Consider the following 17826-nt stretch of genomic DNA (forward strand, 5'->3'; position numbering starts at 1 on the left):
TGTCAGGTGGATGGATTATCTTGGCAAAGGATAAATACTCACTAACAGGGATGTAAACAAAGTTGTGCACAAAATTTGAGAGAAATAAGCTTTTTGTGTATATGAAACATTTCTGGGATCTTTAATTTCAGGTCATAGAACCAAACACTTTACATTTATATTTTTGTTCAGTATATATATATATATATCTTAAAAACATTTCCAAAACATACATTTGACACAATTCAGATTAAATGAATACATTGTATGCCTAGTAAATCAGAACATAACGGTACATTGTATTGATTCAAAAGTTCAACTGGGGCATGGTTAAATCCATATACAATACCGCCACCGTGTGGCCAAGTACTATAACTACTCCAATCCCGTCTGCTGGCCACAGATAAATTCATATACAATACCGCCACCGTGTGGTCAAATGTTACAACTACCCCAATACCGTTCTGCCTTGCTCCATACCCTTCTGCAACTAGAGAGCGGACATGTTAGCCCTGTCATAACGGGGATAACGGGTATTTGGATACTTAGTGCAGGGATTTGCTGCTAGGGAAATCATGGACGCCGTAAACGCTTTCAACCATGAGGTGAGTTGGCCCGTAGAGCGTCGAGAGTGTGGCTATTTCGTCCGTCAAAAATGGGGACCGTCGTGTGTATGTGCCTCTCGCTGTTGTGAAGACGGGCGAGGAGGCCTGTTATGGAGGCCTAGCCCTAACTAGCTAGCTACCTATCTGTGTATCTTAACAGTTCTAATTCAGGATTATTTTTGAATACTTTCCCGTTAAAAGGTGATCTTCCTTGATTTATAACTTACTTGATATGTGAAAGTTTAAACGAACGTTACGTTAGTTATCATGCATTATTGAAACGGCTACGTTGACTAGGTAGCTAACGTTAGCTTGCTATCTAGTTATCGACATCAACACGATAGTTAACAGCATGTTAACTTAGCAAGTAACAAGACTTCTGTCAGTTAGAACAAAATAACAGCTACTGTCAAAGGTTTTTTACATAACTAACGTTAGCGAGTTAATAGCTAACAATGATTCGGGTTCTGACTAGAGGGAGTACAGCTAACGTTACGACCGGAAGATAACTTTTTCGTAGTATGTTAGCAGCAGGTTAGGATAATTAGGTGTCCGGTTAAGAGACTTAGGTTAAGATGAGGAAAAGGGTTAGGGACTAGTTAAAATATGTTCTCCTAACATGCTACGAAAAGTCACGTCCGGTCGTGGCTGTACTCCTAGTTACAAACCATGATTCGGTTAAGCTAGTTAGCCAAATTGGCTAACACAGGAAACATTGAACGGCGGTTAGCTAGCTGTACTAGCCCAATAATAAGAGAGCCTAACGTTACTTCCAATGATATATTTAAGAAATAAGGCCCGAGGGGTGTGGTATATGGCCTATATACCATGGCTAAGGGCTTTTCTTATGAACAACGCGGAGTGCCTGGATACAGTCCTTAGCCGTGGTATATTGGCCATATACACCACAAACCGCCGAGGTGCCTTATTGCTATTATGAACTGGTTACCAACGTAAAAAAACCAAACATGTTTTTGTCATACCACTGGTACATGGTCTGATATGCCGCGTCTTTCAGCCAATCAGCATTCAGGGCTCTTACCACCCAGTTTATAAAGCTACAGTATGTGTTCACTAGATGACTGACAGAGGGCGCTGTCCTGAAGGCACCGTCCACCATTATGATAGTCAAAGGAACAGCCTCCATAGGAATGAATGGGAATCTACAGTATTTCAATGTAATGTTTCAAGAACAAAAATACATGCACTTTAAGTATTTATTTGTTATGGTGGGGACTGCAACATAAGAACTCCATAAAATCAATTTTTATTGAGAAATTACTGACTTCTATTCAAGTTCATACAACACTATATGTTGTTTAAAAAAAAAGAACGTATTTATTAGTGTCTGTACTGAAGAAAAAAAACCATTTATCTTCCAAATCCTGTAGCAGTTGAAATGCATCACAATGTTGATTATTTTTAATTAACTAGGCAAGTCAGTTAAGAACAAATTATTATTTACAATGACTGCCTACACCGGCCAAACCTGGACGACTCTGGGCCAATTGTGCACCGTCCTATGGGACTACCGATCACGGCCGGATGTGATACAGCCTGGATTACTAGGAATGGTAACGCTGGACAAGTTAATGCATAATCCCATAATAAGGTTTTCAATATTGCCGACCATTTTAAGATCAATTTTATGGAAAAGTTATTTCCCCATGAAGTCTGTAAAAATAAATGGCAATTGTCATTCAGTAACAATTAACTTATAAACTGGTTCACCCATACACTGTCAAAACAGATTTATTTACTGGTCTTAGTATGATACGGGGCTTTCAGCATTGGATCACCAAGTATACAAGTAGATTTACCAAATCTACACAGAGAAAAGCCCCAAAACAAATAGACTCTGTATCACGCTGAACCTGTATTATCTGAACGGACACAGGTAGAGGGCAAGACTGCGCAATCTTCCCTTGAGAAACCAAATCTAACAGGTTCTCAAACAGGTACACGTTTAAGCACAGGTACATCATTTTCTCGTATTCATCATACTGACTCCAACGTTTGGTGCGCAAGCCACATACATAGCTTACTTCTATGGGCACTGATACGCTCATGCTCCTATTACGCACAACCAGAATGACAGAGACACACAGAACACGGGAAATATGAACAAAGGCAACCATACTCTCTGTTAGTAATTGTTGCTTGATGCCCAGCGCTTGCAAAATAAACCGTTTATATTCTTGATCACCACCATTTTTTTTGGAGATGCATATTTATTTATTATGGTTATCCTCTCTTTCTTCAAGTTGACGTCTGCGTTGTACCCAACCTTATAGCTGTACAGGAAAATCCACCATCGGTTCACTAGCTCACCTGACCTCTGTTGATTTGAAAGTTTGCTAGTCCAATCAGAAGGGGCGAGGTTGCGTTTCACTAGCCAATCTGTTGCGTGTATTTTTTCCCCCCAACAGCGATGTAACTGGTACTGTCTCTGGCTGTGTGGAGAGTACTCCTCGGACCCTGTGCCACAAAAATGACTGACATAACGTTACAAAACCCGGCCTGATCATTTCAAGTCATCAGTCTCAAGTCAAAGTCGAGCCCCGAGTCTTGATGGTCCATATCAAGTCTCAGGTTATTTTAATCAAATTTGTGACTTGATTGGTTTTAAATATCCAAATTTAAAATCAATAATGCTGAAATAGGTTGTGATATTTTGAAGACCAAAATACATAAAAGTTACTCAATACACACATGCCACACTTGTGTTCAGATTACTTGGTATTTTGCTAAATTAGTACCTGGCTGCTCACCAATATTTACCAAGTGGTCACTTGACTGGAATTGATTAGCTTGTTCTACTGTAATTAATAGATTGAGCAAATTAAAAATTACCTTGTCCGAAAGAGATTTACACGGTTATCAAAAAGTCACACCAGGGTAAGTCTACACGAAACACAGCCCTTATTTTAAGTGTTTCTATAATCCTCTTTTGGGAAAAATGAGTGGTGGAAAAACAATTAGAACCAATTTCCTTGTTTGACCATTTGAAGTCAATTGTTCCATTGACTTCAATTCAATATCAATTTGAGGGATTAATTGGCGCAAGCTATTAATTACAGTAGAACAAGCTAATCAATTCCAGTCGAGTGACCGGTCAAAAAATGATTGGAACCAGTTCCCTGTTTTGACAGCTAGGTTTTATGGGTATTATGACTCCTACTGTGGTACTCTTTAACAGCGGCGACCGTTTTCTCTCTTCTAAACGGACAAACCCAATGAACTTGTGTATACTACATGTCAGCCATTTATCAACGAGCAGTATACTGTATCTCTGTGAGGAAATGATTTTGGTAGATAGCCAATACGGGAAAAAGGAGTCGTTTCTAAATAGCAACATTGGGTTGGCTTTCATTTTAGTGACACCCTGAAATCATGTGAGACCACACACGTTTATAGGAGGAGAGCCCAATACGGGATCTGAAAACAACAGCTGCCTATCTAAGTCCCACTACGGACTGGCGCATGTGACAAAAACACTGGTACTAAACCAAAGATATTGATCTATTTTAAGCAATCGATTTTGTGAGATCATGATGACTAAACTTTAATACTTAACCACCAATCTGAGGTAAAAATGGATGTGTTTTTCCTGTCATTTTTGTGTGGTGAAAACGTTAGTCTGTGTATTGTAGTAACATGTTCTATCCACCATAGGGACATTATACATAATGTCAAAATAATTTTGGTTGATAGTAAATGAATTCCACTCGTAGATTTTTACAACAATAACATTTGTCAATACTTTAACCAGAGAATTTTAAAATGTTCCTAAACACAATTTAACAAGACGCTCTAGACTAGAGTTTCCATGGTGACTGTGCAGCAGCCGGAACATGTCACGTCCCTAGCAGTAGACTGGCTGCTAACGTTAAACTACATTTTATTGTCAATGCACAATATTTGTTCAACAGTTATGAAAGGACTATTATAAAATACATAAAAACAGCAGTTAAACTGGACACACATATCACCACTTCATCTATGCTTATTAATAACATCAACAATGGGGTTATCGTTTTTGTTAGCTAGTTAGCTAACTAGCATACACAGACGTTTGCTTACATGCGTTGCTATGGTTACACAGTAGCGCAAGCTGTCCGCAGCAGTCTCTCATGATAGACCAAAAAGGACATTTTCTACATTGAACATACGATACTTAGATATGAATTGTCTTCCCACATCTCTTGAATTGGCTGTTTTTAATGTGGGGATATTGTTTTTCCCTTGATTCACTTCCCAAAAGGAGGAGTATGATAATGTTTATATACGACATTGGTTACTCCCTATAGTCCAAGGACCTTGACATGTTCTGTTTAAAAGGTGAATTGGCTCTGGAAGCCAAAACAGCCAAATGCTCCGTCTAAACGTCAATCGATTGGCAATTGTGGTTCGGTTCTAGAAAAATAAATCACTCTGCTTTCATATCACATTAAAATAATTTCACAAATGCTAAATACACACTTATGTACACTGTTTTAACAGTTGCACCCAAAAGTATATTTCAGTGATAAAATGTCTTCTGTTTATAGACAGGTGTTAGGAGACTCGGATAGCTAATTAGCACAGACTCGGTCTTCCATAAACAATGATCTGTAACATGGAGTTATGGCCGTGTGGGAACACTAACCGTATTAAAAAGGTGTGTAGTAATTTCACCTTTTTGTTTTTTGAAAATAATTTCTCACTGACTTTAAAGATGTGTTCCTTTATATTTCCAAAACTGTACCTCAAGCGATGCGCATTAAAAGCTAAAGTGCAGTCAAAAAATATGTTTTTTTCCTGTGTTTTTATAAAGATTTCCACACCGTGAGGTTGGAATAATATTGTGAAAATGATGATAACGCCCTTTTAGTGTAAGAGCTGTTTTGAAAAGACTGCCTGACATTTCATCCTGTTTTGGTGGGATGGAGTTTTGGCCTGCCTTGTGACATCACCAGGTAAATTAGTTAATAGACCAATAAGAAATAGTTCCAAACCTCTCTGCCAATAACATCTAGTTTTCCACTCCCTACTCAGACCACTCCCAGAAAGTTCAGGAAAAATTATTGCTTGAGAAATTGCTTTTTGCAAAGAAGCAATAGTGCAGAAAGTATTCAGACCCCTTCACATTTTGTTAAGTTAGTCTTATTCTAAAACTTACTAAATATTGTTTTCTCCTCAATCTAGACACGATACCCCATAATGACAAATACATTTTTGGAAATGTATAATTTTTTAAAATAAAAATCAACACTGAACACATTTATTTATTTTAAAATCGCGCTGCTTAGAAGGAGTGCAAAGGCTTCAGAGTAGGCGTTCCCTAACGCAAATATGCAGATGCATACTAGAACGCGCCAATAGGATATCGCTAGCTCACCTCCTTGCTAGTTCTGTCCACTATGACTCATTTGATCCCATTGGAAACGACAAGCTGTGGTGTATCTTGGTTTAGTTATAAAAAATATTTGATAGCATGGACAGACGTATGCCAGTTTTGAGAGAAATCATGGCTGTTTAATTTGTGCATCCTGGTATTTCTTAATTCCTTTCTTTTTAGTTTTTGGATTTGTGTGTATTGTTTTTTATCTAGATATTACTGTACTGTTGGAGCTAGAAACACAAGCATTATGTATTACTGTACTGTTGGAGCTAGTAACACAAGCATTAGGTATTACTGCACTGTTGGAGCTAGAACACAAGCATTATGTATTACTGTACTGTTGGAGCTAGAAACACAAGCATTATGTATTACTGTACTGTTGGAGCTAGAAACACAAGCATTATGTATTACTGCACTGTTGGAGCTAGAAACACAAGCATTATGTATTACTGTACTGTTGGAGCTAGAAACAAAAGGAAATCGCTTCGCCTGCGATAACCTGCCAAATATGTGTACGTGACCAATAAGAATAGTTTTTAATTTGAGGTGTACCTACCATAGGAATCAACTCGAAGCGTACCGTTGACTATGTACAGACCCACTGTGCGACAGAGCTGCAGGTGACCTGTTTTTTTCTTTGTTGGTCATCTATCTCCCTCTCTCTCTCTCACCCAGCTGTTCTCCTTGATGGACATGAAGCCCCCAATATCTCGAGCCAAGATGATATCCATCACTAAGTCAGCCATCAAAGCTATGAAGGTAAGTTGTGTGTGTGGTATGAGAGTAGTGGCGTTATAAAATCTGTGCTTTGTGGAGGTAGAGAAGTCATGCTCTCGACAGGGACAGCTGGTAGCGTGTGAGTGTCTGTGAGACAGCGAGAGAGTGTGTGTGTGTGTGTGTGTGTGTGTGTGTGTGTTGTGTGTGTGTGTGTGTGTGTGTGTGTGTGTGTGTGTGTGTGTGATAAAACAACTCAACCAGCGCCGTCTGCTTTGTTCAGTGTCGGACCATAAGTCTAAGAAATCACCATGTGTTTCTGTTACAAGTCTAAGAGCCAGACACAGATTAAAAGGTTACTGTGAGATTCTGACAACTAAACAATTTCCCCGATCCAATTCTAACTAGCGTTAAGGTAAATCCATTTTGAATTCAATCACTTTTCGATAGCATCCATTTTGTTTTTAACAAAACTTTCCATACTTGTTTTCCCATGGAAGACGTGGTCAGAAAGGGATGTTTTTGGACCTGAAGGCCAAAACATTCACGAGATGATAAAAGGTGCTCAAAGTTGATCCCATTTTTGCATAACATGAGACAGCCATGTCTACATCACTGGAATATATGAAGGGTTGAGTTTGATATCATTTTAAAAAGCTTACAAACAGCATTGTCAAACTATTTCATATTATTATTGTTATTAAAATGTTTTACCGTAGTTCTCTAGAACAGTTGAGCCTGTCACATGTTTGTTTTGTAAATTATACAGCAGGAGAAAGAGAGGGAACTGATGAGGCCAGCTGTGTGTTTGGTTTAACTTGCTAGTTATCTCAGTAAGTGTCTGAATTAATAAGAGGACAGGCATCATATAGTGTTAGCTTTCTGCTGTGCTAGTTATCTCAGTAAGTGTCTGAATTAGAGGACAGGCATCATATAGTGTTAGCTTTCTGCTGTGTTTGAGAAGTCAAAGCGCTTTGGATAAGTTCTTGATTTCCTTGCGTTTTTATTCTCCTTTGCTCCTCCCTCTTCTCCGAGCAGAGCAGGCAGGCCCGTTGCCCTAGCGACTCCACACAGACAGTGTAGACATGCTGCTCCAGAACCAGTACTGTTCTTCCTTCAGACTCCAGACTCCACACAGACACAGTGTGTTGACATGCTGCTCCAGAACCAGTACTGTTCTTCCTCCAGACTCCACACAGACACAGTGTGTAGACATGCTGCTCCAGAACCAGTACTGTTCTTCCTCCAGACTCCACACAGACACAGGGTGTAGACATGCTGCTCCAGAACCAGTACTGTTCTTCCTCCAGACTCCACACAGACACAGGGTGTTGACATGCTGCTCCAGAACCAGTACTGTTCTTCCTCCAGACTCCACACAGACAGTGTAGACATGCTGCTCCAGAACCAGTACTGTTCTTCCTCCAGACTCCACACAGACACAGCGTGTTGACATGCTGCTCCAGAACCAGTACTGTTCTTCCTTCAGACAAGCATGTGTCTAAACGTTGTTCATTTGCACAATGTCTCTCGTTCACATTCGCTTGTAAATGTCCAAACTCACCAAAAAATGACATTCGGAGGCTTCTACCTACAGTATATATGGTTATACCTTCCTGTCTGGTGGTAATGGGTTTACCATGGTAACATGTCAGTGGTCATACCTTCCTATCTGGTGGTAATGTGGTTACCTTGGTAACATGTCAGGGTGGTCATACCTTCCTGTCTGGTGGTAATGTGGTTACCTTGGTAACATGTCAGAGTTGTCATACCTTCCTGTCTGGTGGTAATGGGGCTACCATGGTAGCATGTCAGAGTGTTAATACCTTCCTGTCTGGTAGTAATTGGGTTACCATGGTAACATGTCAGTGTTCATACCTTCCTTTGTGGTAATGGGTTACCATGGTACAATGTCAGAGTGGTCATCAACTTTCCTGTCTGGTGTCCTGTATGCAGTATTAGTTCCTGGTCCTGGTCAGAATACACAGGTTTCTCCCTCCCCATATTGACTAATACCTGATCCTGGTCAGAATACACAGGGTTTCTCCCTCCTCATATTGACTGATACTGATCCTGGTTCAGAATACACAGGGTTTCTCCCTCCCCATATTGACTGATCCTGGTCCAGAATACACAAGGTTTCTCCCTCCCCATATTGACTGATACCTGATCCTGGTTCAGAATACACAGGGTTTCTCCCTCCCCATATTGACTGATACTTGATCCTGGTTCAGAATACACAGGGTTTCTCCCTCCCCATAATGACTGATCCTGGTCCAGAATACACAGGGTTTCTCCCTCCACATAATGACTGATACCTGATCCTGGTCCAGAATACACAGGGTTTCTCCCTCCCCATATTGACTGATACCTGATCCTGGTTCAGAATCTCTCTCCATTCAGAGACATCAGTATCAAGCCTGTCTGTCAGAGTGGCAGGTCTCTCTCCATTCAGAGACATCAGTATCTAGCCTGTCTGTCAGTGTGCCAGGTCTCTCTCCATTCAGAGACATCAGTACCAAGCCTGTCTGTCAGAGTGCCAGGTCTCTCTCCATTCAGAGACATCAGTATCAAGCCTGTCTGTCAGTGTGCCAGGTCTCTCCATTCAGAGACATCAGATTCAAGCCTGTCTGTCAGAGTGTCAGGTCTCATTCCATTCAGAGACATCAGTATCTAGCCTGTCAGTCAGTGTGCCAGGTCTCTCTCCATTCAGAGACATCAGATTCAAGCCTGTCTGTCAGTCTGGACTTCATCACATCATCTTGCTAGTCTCCATCTGCTGGCTTCATACATGTTTCTGTGAACACACATACATACACAGTCACTGTTCTATTACCAATGATATTTAATATCTGACACACAGTCACTGTTCTATTACCAATGGCAGTTAGGATAGGTACTATTTGACTCACAAACAAGTACTATGTTGAAGTTTGAACAGGTCAGACTAAACCTACCTCATTCTGTTCTCCTCATCGATGACTGTTGGTGAGCAGGTAAGAGGTGAGGCTGGAGGTGAGGTCTTTGCCAGAACCCCATTGATGGCATAGCAGCATAGATCAGCTCCTGGCCTCTCATCAAAGATACTGGTCGGTCACACCCAAACACACTGATTACATTATCAATGGTGGTTATGATTAGCCTGGTGGAACCAAGATGATCGCTGCTTTCTATTTCACTTCAGATATCATCAAATGTGTAGTGAAATAGAATGATAAACACAGATCAGGCTGGTTCCACCAGGCTAGGTTATACCCTGGACATTATATGGTGATCAGGCTTGTTCCACCAGACAAGGTTATACCCTGGACATTATATGGTGATCAGGCTGGTTCTACCAGGCTAGGTTATACCCTGGACATGATATGGTGAACACGGTGATCAGGCTGGTTATACCCTGGACATTATATGGTGAACACAGTGATCAGGCTGGTTCCACCAGGCTAGGTTATACCCTGGACATTATATGGTGAACACAGTGACAGGCTGGTTCCACCAGGCTAGGTTATACCCTGGACATTATATGTGACACAGTGATCAGGCTGGTTACCAGGCTAGGTTACCTGGACATTATATGGTGAACACAGTGATCAGGCTGGTTCACAGGCTAGGTTTAACCCTGGACATTATATGGTGAACACAGTGACTGCAGGCTGGTTCCACCAGGCTAGGTTATACCCTGGACATTATATGGTGAACACAGTGACCAGGCTGGTTTCACCCCAGGCTAGGTTTATACCCTGGAATTAATGGTGATCACAGTGATCAGGCTGGTTCCACCAGGCTAGGTTGTACCCTGGACATTATATGGTGATCAGGCTGGTTCCACCAGGCTAGGTTCCACCCTGGACATTATATGCAACTAATAAGTAGAAAATAAGCAACAAATAATGTCAGTTTACATAAACTATGTTTCACGATTGAGCCTGAAAGCTGTTGTCGCTGACAGATGAAGGTTGCTGGTCGGATACTGGCCAACATGTGATTGTCTGTTCCATTCATAGGAATGCTCACAGTGAGGTCATGTCTGACTGTTCCATTCATAGGAATGCTCACAGTGAGGTCATGTCTGACTGTTCTAGTCATAGGAATGCTCAGTGAGGTCATGTCTGACTGTTCCAGTCATAGGAATGCTCACAGTGAGGTCATGTCTGACTGTTCCAGTCATAGGAATGCTCACAGTGAGGTCATGTCTGACTGTTCCAGTCATAGGAAGGCTCACAGTGAGGTCATGACTGCATGATGTTGATGAGGGCCCCCTTGCTGGTCTTGTCGATACGGCATGTTCAGCTCCAAACTGGACATCTATACAACTGCAGCAGGCACTCTTATGAGGTGGTGTTGACTGGGAGGGCCTGTGACAGGGAGATAAGACAGCCAAGTGGTAAATTTGAATTTTGTTCCAAAGAAAGGACAAATATTTTTGCTAATGACTCTACTAGTCGAATCTGCTTGGCTGGGGAATTAGCCTACTAGTTTATCAAGCCTGGTATTTTTTATACAACTTTTCACATAACACATTACCTGTCGTTGTTGATGAAGCCGTCAGTGTCCTCAGGGCAGTAACTCAGGTCACTATCAGAGGCCTCGTGATGGTGTGTCCTTTACATAGGAGTCGAGGGAGACTGGCAACAACGGAGGAGGTGTTACAGGGGTACTTCTATCATAGGAGTCGAGGGAGACTGGCAACAACCATTGTGTCGCATGGCACTTTCATTCTGAGGTCTTGCTTGACAAGCAGTTAAAATAGCAAGTGAACAGTGAATGCAATTTATTTTTGGAGGTCGGTAAACCATTGCAATCACATTGCTGGACATGTTATGATACCCACCTTTGCACCTTCTGGTAGATTCCGGTGTCCGTTCAACTGTGCACTTTGTCTAACAGAAAAACAGGGTCGACGATTGTCATCATCCCTCAATTATAAACATAGCTCGAGAAATAAGGAAATCTCGTTTGGAAGTTAATTCTATGCTTTATAGACTGACTGGTTGACGCCGTTTACACTCTTTTTACATTTTTAAAAATGTATTTATTTAAAAATGTATTTAACCATTATTAAACTAGGCAAGTCGGTTAAGAACAAATTCTTATTTTCAATGACGGCCTAGGAACAGTGGGTTAACTGCCTGTTCAGGGGCAGAACGACAGATTTTTTACCTTGTCAGCTCGGGCATTCGATCTAGCAACCTTTCGGTTACTAGTCCAACGCTCTAACCACTAGGCTACGCTGCCACCCCTCCACTCTAACCACTAGGCTACGCTGCCACCCCTCCACTCTAACCACTAGGCTACGCTGCCACCCCACCCTCCACTCTAACCCATAGGCTAACGCTGCCACCCCTCCACTCTAACCACTAGCTGACGCTGCCACCCCTCCACTCTAACCACTAGGCCGCTACGCTGCCCTACCTACCCCCCCCCCCCCGTCCCCCCCCCCCCCCCCCCCCCTCCCCCCCCCCCCCGCCCCCCCCCACCCCCCCCCCCCCCACCTCCCCCCCCCCCACTAGGCTACGCTGCACCCCTCCACTCTAACCACTAGGCTACGCTGCCCACCTCCACTCTAACCACTAGGCTACGCTCCACCCTCACTCTAACACAGGCTAACGCTGGCCACCCCTCCACTCTACCACTAGGCTACGCTGCCACCCTCCACTCTAACCACTAGGCTACGCTGCCACCCTCACTCTAACCACTAGGCTTCGCGCCACCCTCCACTCTAACCACTAGGCTACGCTGCACCCTCCACTAACCACAGCTACGCTGCCACCCCTCCACTCTAACCACTAGGCTACGCTGCCACCCTCCACTCTAACCACTAGGCTACGCTGCCACCCCTCCACTCTAACCACTAGGCTACCTGCACCCTCCACTCTAACCACTAGGCTACGCTGCACCCCCTCACTCTAACCACTAGGCTACCTGCCACCCTCCACTCTAACCACTAGGCTACGCTGCCACCCTCCACCTAACCATAGGCATACCTGCCTCCCTCCATCTATACCACTAGGTACCTGCCCCCTCCACTCTAACACTAGGCTACGCTGCCACCCTCCACTCTAACCACTAGGCTACCTGCCCCCCTCCACTCTAACCACTAGGCTACGCTGCCACCCTCCACTCTAACCACTAGGCTACTGCCACCCTCCACTCTAACCACTAGGCTACGCTGCCACCCTCCACTCTAACCACTAGTACCTGCCTCCCTCCACTCTAACCACTAGGCTACGCTGCCACCCCTCCACTCTAACCACTAGCTACCTGCCACCCCTCCAACTCTAACCACTAGGCTACGCTGCCACCCTCACTCTACCACACTAGATACCTGCCATCCCCTCCACTCTAACAACTAGTGCATACTGCCACCCCTCCACTCTAACCACTAGGATACCTGCCACCCTCCACTCTAACCACTAGGATACCTGCCACCCCTCCACTCTAACCACTAGGCTACGCTGCCACCCCTCACTCTAACCACTAGGCTACCTGCCACCCCTCCACTCTAACCACTAGGCTACGCTGCCACCCTCCACTCTCACTACATAGGCTACCTGCACCCCTCCACTCTAACCACTAGGTACCTGCCACCCTCCACTCTAACACTAGGATGACCTTGCCACCCTGCCACTCTAACCACTAGGATACTGCCCCTCCACTCTAACCACTAGCATACTGCCACCCCTCCACTCTAACCACTAGATACCTGGCCACCCCTCCACTCTACCACTAGGATACCTGCCACCCCTCCACTCTAACCACTAGGCTACGCTGCCACCCCTCCACTCTAACCACTAGGCTACGCTGCCACCCCCCACTCTAACCACTAGGCTACCTGCCTCCCCCTCTTTTCATGGACACTATGCAACCAACTGTGACTGTTTTGCTATGGCTCTGGGTTGGTTTGAGTTTGTTGCTGCTAGTTAGTAACGTTACGCTGTTGTCGACATGAGTTAGCTAGTACCACACAGCTACATCCAATGTTTATTTGTGCCCTAGGAGGGTAATGTGACTTTCGTCTAAATTACACTCAACTTAGACTGGCATGGAAATAAGATGACATTGCTAAAGTAGGAAATAATTTTAATCTTACAGCCAAGTTCTTCAAACAATATATTGCAAATGCTAATGTTAGCTAGCTAAAATACAGTAGTCCCCTCATAGTTAGCTGGCTAAGATACTGTATGCCCCTCATAGTTAGCTGGTGTTGATAAAACGTTTACTGGAGACAGGAGATCAAGTTGAGACATAGGACGAGGTGATACTTGTATAATAAGGCAGTTTATTCACATGTAAAAATATCTTTGAAATCGTGCAGCACGGCCCCTTCTGTCTGACTCGTATGGAATCGTCGAGAAAAAGAGGCCTCTAAACAGTTTGTGCTGGTTTATTAGGCAACAAGTAAAGTAGGTTGATCTTGTAGTCTGGCCTTCCGATTGGTCGATCTGGGTCGTGGGTAGTCCTGTCCGGGCCTGATGTCGACGTTCCATTGGCTCTTCACACAGTCTTTGTCTAAAGTCTCTATCCTTGAGCAGAATGCATGTGCGTTTGTTTTCACAGGGGCCTATTCATGGGGATGGGAGTGTGTGTGGGTCTGTGGTTATTATAAGGTACAAAGTGTGGGGGTATAGTGGGGGATGGGTGCATGTTGTGCCAAGTATAGCTTGTGTTGAGAAGTTGTTAAAACAACGTTACCAAGTTCCATTACAATTTCTTAACTGGCTAAAATACAGTAGTCCTCTCATAGTTAGCTGGCTAAGATACTGTAGTCCCCTCATAGTTAGCTGGCTAAGATACAGTAGTCCCTCATAGTTAGCTGGCTAAGATACAGTAGTCCCCTCATAGTTTAGCTGGCTAAGATAAGTAGTCCTCATAGTTAGCTGGCTAAGATACGTCCTCTAGTTTAGCTGGCTAAGATACATAGTCCCCTCATAGTTAGCTGGCTAAGATACTGTAGTCTCCTCAATCATAGTTAGCTGGCTAAGATACTGTAGTCTCCTTCAATCATAGTTAGCTGGCTAAGATACTGTAGTCCCCTCAATCATAGTTAGCTGGCTAAGATACTGTTAGTCCCCTCAATCATAGTTAGCTGGCTAAGATACTGTAGTCTCCTCAATCATAGTTAGCTGGCTAAGATACTGTAGTCCCCTCAATCATAGTTAGCTGCGCTATGGTCTAAATTCAATCTGGCGTCATCATAATTATTTGCCTTCCTTTTGAAAATGTATTTCGTGTGTCCAAGCCAAATCTGAGTTGTACTGAGGTAGGCTAATGTTAGCCAGCTAGCTAGGCTTTAACGTCAGTATGCTAGCGACGATAATGATGATTAAATATACATAATCAGTCTATGGTCTAGCAACGGTATACTCACCACCACTGGGGACCCAAGTCCAACCACCTATTCAGCAGGGCATGCTAACCATAGTTGTTGGCTGTGCATCCTGCAGGAAGCATGCAATCAATGCATGGTCAATCCTTATAAGCTTTTCAGTCTCAAACGGCTGTGATCCTTTTGAACGTGTTGGGGGTGATGGAATAACGACGTCCCATTCAATAAAAGGGAAGCGAAGTGGGCAGAGGGGCGATTTGCATGGGGAGTTTGACAAAATGGGGGGCATGGTTGACAAGATTGTAATTCCAAACCAGACTTTCATTTAGGGGGCGCGTTCGTAAATTCGCTCTGGCTATCTACTCCGATTTCAGAGCACTCTTAGGGGATCAATATCATGCCAAATGTATTCACAAATGTAAATCACCAATCCACAAATGTAAATCGCTTACATTTGAGGATGGGTGATTTACATTTGTGGAAAGTGATTTACATTTGTGAATACACTTGTCATGATATTGATTCCATACACTCCGTTTTGACTGTGCCAGAACGCAGAATAACTGATGAATTTACGAACGCTCAACAGCTGTTTTGAAAATGGCCGGTGTCGGTAAACGTAATTTAAATGAATTTACGAACACACACCTTTAGTTGTTGTGACACACTCAGGTTCCAAACTCCATTTTAGACCAGACTGACTTTATGACACAAAATCTCCTATTTACACTTTGTAGTCAATTTTGACATTAGATAAATGTTTCTGACTCATCGATGCCACTTGCCGTTATTCAAAGTAATTAGTTTGTTTTTTAGCGGCAGTCACTCTTTAAAGACAAAAAAATATATTTTTAAAAAAAATCAATTAATGTATGAAATAGAAACCTGTTTGTAAGCTTTTAAATGATATCAAACTCAACCCTTTATATATTCCAGTGATGTAGACATGGCAGTCTCAATTTTATCTCCTGAATGTTTTGGGCATTCAGGTCCAAAAAACATCCCTTTCTGACCACGTCTTCCATGGGAAAACATCTATGATTTTATTATTTTGTTTGAAACAAAAGAATGCAAGAAAAGTGAATATAAAATGGATTTACCCGTTAGTGCATGACTAACATCTCCAGGTAGGGTAGCATTAAAAAATAAATATATTTTACCTTTATTTAACTAGGCGAGTCAGTTAAGAAGAAATTCTTATTTACAATGACGGCCTACCGGGGAACAGTGGGTTAATTGCCTTGTTCAGGGGGCAGAAACAACAGATTTTGACCTTGTCAGCTCGGGATTTGATCATGCAACCATTCGGTTCAAAGCCAACGCTCTAACCACTAGGCTACCTGCCGCCCGAGCATACACCAGCATCCTTTTAATGAAGCCTTGTCCTGCACTAGAAAGCAGGCTCCATTTTGAAAAGATAATTTTATTCCTTGACTAGGCTTCCATCTGTGTCTGTTACTAAAACTTCTCTGACATCTCTTTTCTTCTCTTCCAGTTATATAAACACGTGGTCCAGATTGTTGAGAAGTTCATTAAAAAAGGTGAGGCGCTTCCACACATCATATCTTCTACACTGTATGCTTTACTTTAGGGATAGTCAACTCTTATCCTTACGAGGTCCTAATTACTGCTAGTTTTCTGTTCTACCTGATAAGTAATAAAACCCAGCTGGTGACCCAGGTCTAAATCAGTCCCTGATTTAAAGGAAAGAATTTAAGAAAGCAGTGGAAAGCTTGGACTTTCCAGATTTGAATTAAGAGCCTATACATTATCCACATCCTAAACTTCCTAGCATTGGGGGTTGTTTCTGGATATGGAGTGTTGATGTGTTGGCTGTTACACTGAAGACTCACTTTTACGTATCTATATATCTCGCTGTCTGCCTGTCTCGCTGTCTGCCTGTCTCGCTTACGCTGCCTGTCTCGCTGTCTGCCTGTCTCGCGTCTGCCTGTCTCGCTGTCTGCCTGTCTCGCTGTCTGTCTGTCTCGCTGTCTGTCTGTCTCGCTGTCTTCTGTCTGCTGTCTGCCTGTCTCGCTGTCTGCCTGTCTCGCTGTCTGCCTGTCTCGCTTGCGCTGCCTGTCTCGCTTGCGCTGCCTGCTCGTTCTCGCTTCTGCCTGTCTCGCTGTCTGCCCGTCTCGCTGTCTGTCTTGCTGTTGTTGGTGGAAAAATCGTCTTAGAAAATATAAAACTTACAAGAACTTGTGAATTCAATAAAGGCTTTTATATACAAAATATCATAAGCCGTGCTGGTCCCGGGAACAGCCAACTTCCCTGAGCACTCGCTCTGTTTTTATACACATACGAGTCCATCCCACATGCAAATGAAGTTACTTCCCTCAGTCCATCTGCTTTCGGTTAGGTTATAATGGTGGCGGACCCTTTCATGTCCTAAAAAATAATATATTTATTAGCTAATAGTCCATTCTGATGGTCAGTTGGCTGGCACCCTCCTTCGTGTGTCCCTCTGACATTGGTATGTCCAGCTGTCCTATGGGCTATGTCTTTGGCCTTTGTACTTCCCTCATCAGAGCTAGCAGATGCACCAAGTGTCATCTTCTCCTCCTGTGTCTGATGTACACATGTCCTTGCTCTATAGTATTACATCTGTCCCTATATGTAACATTAACTCCACACTGTCTGTCTCTCTCTCTCTTTCAGTTCCTCTCTCTCTCTCGTCTGTCTTCTCTTTGTCTGTCTGTCTGGTCTCATCTTATCTCTCTCTTTGGTCTGTCTGTATTTCCTCTCTCTCTTCTCCTCTTTGTCTTCTCGTGTCTCTCTTTGTCTGTCTCCTCTCTCTCTCTCTCTCTCTCTCTCTCCCC

At 43.1% G+C, this 17826-nt stretch overlaps 1 pseudogene; it reads left to right on the forward strand.

Moving 5' to 3' along the window:
• The first annotated feature begins 324 nt into the window (after positions 1-324).
• LOC139027727 (SR-related and CTD-associated factor 4-like) overlaps positions 325-17826 on the forward strand; it is a 53889-nt pseudogene continuing 36387 nt past the window's right edge.

Source organism: Salvelinus sp. IW2-2015, linkage group LG5 (assembly GCF_002910315.2).
Source record: "Salvelinus sp. IW2-2015 linkage group LG5, ASM291031v2, whole genome shotgun sequence".
NCBI lineage: Eukaryota > Metazoa > Chordata > Actinopteri > Salmoniformes > Salmonidae > Salvelinus > Salvelinus sp. IW2-2015.